The following is a 7276-nucleotide window of genomic DNA, read 5'->3' as shown; positions in this document are numbered from 1 at the left end:
TTAACAGGTAAAAGAAAGAAAAAGTCATATTTATATACTGCCTTCACGGATTTATTGGCAAAGGTCGGAAATTTAGGAGCTCTGGAATTGTACTTTACACCGTGTAAAGTACAATTTGGTCTGGCCGGGACATTTTTTTTTTGGCAGTCGAGTTTTTTTAACAGATATAAAATTTCTGTTATCTCTTAAAGGTGGATACTTTCGATAACGTCTTCTGTGAGTATATTTCCACATATTTATGTTGTTTTATATTGTAATAATTTTTGGCTTTTTTGTGGAAATTGCACTAAAAAAAGTAATTTTATATTCCAGAATTTACATTACTTCTAAAATTCATGTTGGCATCGTTGGTCCGACATATTTGTCGTAATCATCTGTTTGCGAGTTAGGTTAGTTGAATTTCAACTATAGCAAGTTATTATAAGTTGATTGTCGATAGTTTATATTCGTTACTTGTTTATTCGATGTAAGTTAATTACGCTAATATTAATATTTAATGTAAACAAACCCTTTTTTTAATGATTTTATTTTTCCACTACTTTTTGAATAAAGTTGCTGCTAATTTGAAATTATATTCAGCCAGAGTTGAAGAATAAATATCTTACGAGTGGACTGTAAGGTTTTTAAAAGTGTATATATTTATCAATTTCTGTTTTTGTATTTACTGACTGCAGTCCTGATAAAGTTTCATGTGTATTTTTTTCAGAATTATTTTTATTAATTTTAAATCTAAAAACCATTACCAAATCTCTTTTTATTTGGTAATCCTGAGCAATTACTTGATGAACATTAATTTGTTTTATACTTTAATATGTGCTTAGGATCAGCAAAACACAAGATGTAAATTTTGAAAACCGATTTGGACAGCGGGTGACCCGTGCAAGGTCAAAGTCCACGGCACATTATCGGTACTATAGTCAATTAACTATCAGTTTTGTGAGTTATTGAGACATGTTCTCAGATATTAATCCATTGTGTGGAGAGAGGTTAGGGTTAAGGTTAGATTTTTGTAGAGAGAATTTAGGGATAAATTACCAAAGTTTGGTAATACTTAACTCTGTGTTGTAGGAAAATTGGCTGAATTTATGTTATAATGGAAATTCTACATACCCTTCCAATATGTCAGTTTCTCCCAACATTAAAATAGCAGCTTATACTATGGTGAAGTGCTTAGATGGAAAAGTTTTTAGGATTTACTAAAGAATAAGATGAACTTGAATTAATTATACTTATTTAAAAATCTTGTATTGCAAATCATGTTTATTTTATAAAAGTGGGACTACATTTTTTTGAAATATAAAAATAAGTAAAATGAGATTTTAGAATAGCTGGTCATTTCTTTATTTTTAATTGTGGTCATTGTGGTTTTTATTGTTTCTGACAGTGGATAGTCTTTTTATATATTTACTTTTTACTGAAAATTTCTATACATGTATGAATGCTTTATTCTGCTTTGAAATTGGCATTTTTTTTTTGTCTTCAGTCATTTGACTGGTTTGATGCAGCTCTCCAAGATTCCCTATCTAGTACTAGTCGTTTCATTTCAGTATACCCTCTACATCCTACATCCCTAATAATTTGTTTTACATATTCCAAACGTGGCCTGCCTACACAATTTTTCCCTTCTACCTGTCCTTCCAATATTAAAGCGACTATTCCAGGATGCCTTAGTATGTGGCCTATAAGTCTGTCTCTTCTTTTAACTATATTTTTCCAAACGCTTCTTTCTTCATCTATTTGCCGCAATACCTCTTCATTTGTCACTTTATCAACCCATCTGATTTTTAACATTCTCCTATAGCATCGCATTTCAAAAGCTTCTAATCTTTTCTTCTCAGATACTCCGATCGTCCAAGTTTCACTTCCATATAAAGCGACACTCCAAACATACACTTTCAAAAATCTTTTCCTGACATTTAAATTAATTTTTGATGTAAACAAATTATATTTCTTACTGAAGGCTCGTTTTGCTTGTGCTATTCGACATTTGATATCGCTCCTGCTTTGTCCATCTTTAGTAATTCTACTTCCCAAATAACAAAATTCTTCTACCTCCATAATCTTTTCTCCTCCTATTTTCATATTCAGTGGTCCATCTTTGTTATTTCTACTACATTTCATTACTTTTGTTTCTTCTTGTTTATTTTCATGCGATAGTTCTTGTGTAGGACTTCATCTATGCCGCTCATTGTTTCTTTTAAATCCTTTTTACTCTCGGCTAGAATTACTATATCATCAGCAAATCGTAGCATCTTTATCTTTTCACCTTGTACTGTTACACTGGATCTAAATTGTTCTTTAACATCATTAACTTCTAGTTCCATGTACAGATTAAAAAGTAACAGAGATAGGGAACATCCTTGTCGGACTCCCTTTCTTATTACAGCTTCTTATGTTCTTCAATTATTGCAGTTGCTGTTTGGTTCCTGTACATGTTAGCAATTGTTCTTCTATCTCTGTATTTGAACCCTAATTTTTTTAAAATGCTGAACATTTTATTCCAGTCTACGTTAACGAATGCCTTTTCTAGGTCTATAAACGCCAAGTATGTTGGTTTGTTTTTCTTTAATCTTCCTTCTACTATTAATCTGAGCAAAAAAATTGCTTCCCTTGTCCCTATACGTTTCCTGAAACCAAATTTGTCTTCTCCTAACACTTCTTCCATATTAATAATATTGATATTAATTAGTCATAATATTAATAATAATTAGTCATATTGATAAGTAATTAAAAAATTAATTATACATATTCATTTTTATACTTAATGCAATGTTAATTATGGGTATTATAAAATTAATATCTCTTCTGATTGACTACAGATTAATAATATTTTTAGTAGTTTTTTTTTTTTGTTAGATCAGGAGTTTTTTAATTTAATTTTTTTTTAATATGTAGACTGCATGTGATTATTGTATTTATCTAGTGTACTGAACTTTGGTTATTTGTAGACAATTCATATAAAAAAATATTTCTACAATAAACTTAATAACATTATCATAAATAACAAACATTTAAGTTTACTTCAGAGTCGACCACACATTTATTAATAAAAAAAACAAATTTCAAATTCCAAGATTATCAATTTTGTAAACAATCTGTAGACAAATCATTTATGAATAAAAATAATATGTTGCACAATAACATTTAAATAAAATCATTCTAAAGTCAAATTTTTTCGTAACTTAAAAAACACAGGTTACAATGGTGCTACATTTTATAAAATGGGAAAAATTATTGCTTGGAAAATGCTTTTAAATGCTCTTATATGTTTGGTTTTCACTTAAATAATACACTCAATTTGATGAATAGGTACAAACGTTTTTTTTTTAAACCTGTATCAAAAATTTATTATAGTTATGTAAAATTCATAATCTTACAAAAAATCTAATTTTCTGTCAGAGAATATATTAAAAAGGTTCCAATTTTATATTTTAACAGTTAAGGAATTGGGTGGGACAAAAAGCTTATTATAGAAAAAAAATTACCTTTATGTGCCCTAGTTGGCTTTATTACAAATAATCTAATGTAGAGATAAAGTAAAACTTCAATTTTATGGCATCGTAATAGCTTTGGGTCTGTTTTATGTTTTAAAGCAGTGGTTTCCAAACTTTTCTGCGTCATGGCCTCCTTTCCATGGCGCCCTTTTTCAATTAAAATTTTTCCAGGCCATCCTACCTTAAATGAAAGTATGATTAAGCATGAAAGTAAGAAATAAAAATAAATAAAACTCATGAATCTTCATTATTCGTTTACTTTATTAACATTAAATTAATAATTATAAATGTCTTGGTTCAGTTAATTATAAAGCTTTTATAATATTTTGTGGCACCCCTGTGAAGAGGCTGTGGCTGCCCTGGGGTGTCAGCGCACAGTTTGGGAATCACTTTTAAAGGTTTGAGAGAAATTTGAAGTACCCACTACTATAAAATTACAGATCTTGTGTATTCATCATCCAGGCTCCATTCAAAACGTTAGATACTGTAAAAGCTCTATAATTTATCTCTTTCCATAATGAGTCATCCATCTTAGGCATGCCCGCACACGCGCATGTGTGTGTTGTGTTGTGCGAGCGTACTATTATAAAAGTTCATAACAATAAAAAGAGAAGTCTGTTTATTTGGCTGTAATTTTAAATAATTTTTAAGACTAATTTTTTTTTCACTGGTAAATATTATATTGCAAAGTAGTAGGGGTTGGCAAATATTGTTTACTTATTTAATACTAAAATATTGGTTATTCAAATTACTTCATCAAGTTACTTACTTTAAAATAATATTCCTATTAATAAAATTACATAGTTTCTTTTTTTAAAAATAATTTTCATAAAAATCAGATATTTCATATCAGAATTAAAAGAAATGTTTAAGAATATATATTGTGTATATAAGAACACCAAGTGATGTTATTGGAGAGTATACTGAACTAGTCGGGAGACCTTTGATACTTCCTTATTGTGGTTTAGAATTTCACCTGTGTAGGTCTGTATTAATTTCAAACTTATTATTTTGTATTTTTTAGTTTTTTTTTGTTATTTTATTATTTTTTAACTTATAAATTTTATTATTACATTACCCGAGATATTCTCAGTGAAGTGGAATAATTTGTTGTTAATATTTAATCGTTATAAACAAACAGTAACTATATTACTTTTAAATGCTGCTGTATATATTTTAACAATTAAGTTTGAAGATAATCCTAAGTTTTTGCCGTGGGTACATTTGTATATGTTTTACGGGTACTTTCCATTAAGAAACATTATAAATGATAATAAACCTATGGGATTTTACATTGCCACTTAACTAGTGACTGCTTACCAAGATTCATTGAACTAACATCACTTATTACATGATTTATTACCTAGTTTACAATCTACAGCTTTATGTGTGAAGTTGTTGCTGGTGAGTTTTGGTTTGTGTTCAGTATGTGTAAAACTTTTTTTAAATTAGAGAAGAGAGTACAAAGAACTATACAAGTTGATTGAGCTTAGAGACTAGTTACAATGATAAAATAATGAATATTATTTTTGAATGATGAGGAAATCTTCACTGAGAACCAAACACGTATTCTAGAATAGTGAATTGAACAGGTAATAACAATATGTTTTGTTTAGAAAAGTATCCCGTGAGGTTATAGTATTGGAAATGAAGTATTTAAAGAGAAAGTAAAAGAGACATGATGTTTAAAAAAAATGATATGGATCTTTTTTTTAGTTGTAATTATATTTATACATACTGAATATTACATAAAATTAAATAATTGAAGGCCTCATCATTACCTGTTTATGTACTGATGGCTATGTTATTTAGCTAATCATGCAGGTGAATTTTAAAAGTTGCATTCATTTATTATGTTGTAAGCTATCACGCTTAATAAAAAATATTTTAAAAAATCAGAATAAATGTTTGTTGAAAAAAAAATTAATAATAAATATGACCATCTAACATAAAAACCGACCGTTTTGATCTGCAAAACACATCAATGTAAGTTTAAAAAAAGCGAGAAAATATTTAAAAGTATTTCATGCAACAATAAAGGCCATTTTACCTTTTTAAAATACATAGCTAATTTATTAATCATCAAATGCAGACACAGATAAAAGATTTTGTTATTAACAGAAATCTAATTTTTTTTTAAAACAAAAAACAGAATTTAAATAAAATATTGACACCCGAAATAATTAATAAGTAGCAATTATTAGAGCACATTTAAATAGAAATTAAATACAAAAAATTTAGTCTACAAAAGAATCAGAAACCTCTCTTTTATTGTATCTGTACTTACTTGAAAGCAAATTATTTTTATTATGTATAAAGTAATCTATATAAATTTTATTTTATTTTATTTAAAATATATTTGATTAAGCTATAAATAATAATTTTTTAAAGCCTTACAATTCCGATAATTACTGCTTAACCTAACATTGTAATTAATATAACATACATGCAAATCACATTATTCAATTTCGTACTACTTTTCTTAATATAAAATATTATTATTAAACGAACTTACCCGGTTTACATGTTGAATTCTTTTCTGAATGGACGTTTAGATTCATTTAAAATATTGCTAAATATACTGAGTAAGTAAACAAAATTTGATACGGCTTTAATAACGACGCTACAGATCGTAAAGAAATAAATATTATTTGGTGTATTTGACAACTTTAATCGTCAATAACAGTAATATTAATTAAAAAAATTATCAGAAAGAAAAGATTAGATAATATATATATATATATAAGTTTGGTTTATTTTATCTACATTGCTTTATAATGGAACAGGTAATAATAATATTATAAATAATTTTATAAATATAATGTCTCATCAACGTATCACATTTTGACACACGCAGTTCTTTTTTTGACGAATTATGGCGCGAAGCGGATGGACGAGAGTCGGAACATTCCAGAAATTTTGCTATCTTGTCCCATTCACGTGCACACTCCCTCACACAATCATCAGTTATCACAGGAAGTAAATTATGTTCAGAGCCATCTTTTTATTTTACTAATGTTAGTTTTTTTTTATTATTACTTCCTTATATTAATAATACAGATTACTGCATTCATTAGTTTTAATTTTCGAGTTAATAGTTTTTAATTCCTTGTACGAAGTAAAGAAAGTAGATTATGATCGCGAAAAATTTCGGTTTTCAGATTTCAATGGAAACATCAGTTTTGACCATCCCTGAATCCATTTTTACTAGTTTTGGCGTGACGTCTGTACGTATTTATCTCGCATAACTCAAAAACGACTAGCCTTAGATTGTTGAAATTTTGGATTTAGGACTGTTGTAACATCTAATTGTACACCTCCGCTTTTGATTGCAATCGACTGAACAAAAAGTGCCCAAAATCCAAAAAATTTTGAGTAATAAGCCCTCACTGAGAGCTTTTCAACGATATATCATAAGTATATATATTTCACTTATTTTATATTATGGACACGATAACTGCCGTAATTTTGCGCCAATCGCTTTCAAATTGATACATAAAATATAACTACCCAAAATCTCGATCGAGTTCGTTAATGGGAAAAATCGGACTATGGGAGTGGAAATGGGGTGGCTTTTTTTTAGAAAACAAAACATCGCTATAACTTTCTTATTAAGTAAAATATTGAACTTCTGTTCAAGTTCCTACTATTCTTTGGATAAGGGCCTAACATATATGTAAGTAAAGTTTTTTGATATCACCAACTATTGGCCCAGGGGTTGGAAAAAATGGGGTTTTGAAGACAAAAAAATCATACCTCTCTTAATAGGCACAATATCGAAT

The 7276-nt window shown here is 28.2% G+C and overlaps 1 protein-coding gene across 1 annotated transcript in view; it reads left to right on the top strand.

Moving 5' to 3' along the window:
* The first annotated feature begins 374 nt into the window (after nucleotides 1–374).
* Nucleotides 375–7276, top strand: part of LOC142319747 (uncharacterized) — a 54116-nt gene continuing 47214 nt past the window's right edge. The window contains exon 1 of the mRNA XM_075357370.1: nucleotides 375–466. The gene's annotated coding sequence lies outside the window, so the exon portion shown is untranslated. The remainder of the gene's footprint in view (nucleotides 467–7276) is intronic.

This window comes from Lycorma delicatula, chromosome 2 (assembly GCF_047948215.1).
Source record: "Lycorma delicatula isolate Av1 chromosome 2, ASM4794821v1, whole genome shotgun sequence".
Classification (NCBI taxonomy): domain Eukaryota; kingdom Metazoa; phylum Arthropoda; class Insecta; order Hemiptera; family Fulgoridae; genus Lycorma; species Lycorma delicatula.
The sequence above is the reverse complement of the archived record's forward strand: the minus strand, read 5'-3'. Positions and strand labels throughout refer to the sequence as shown.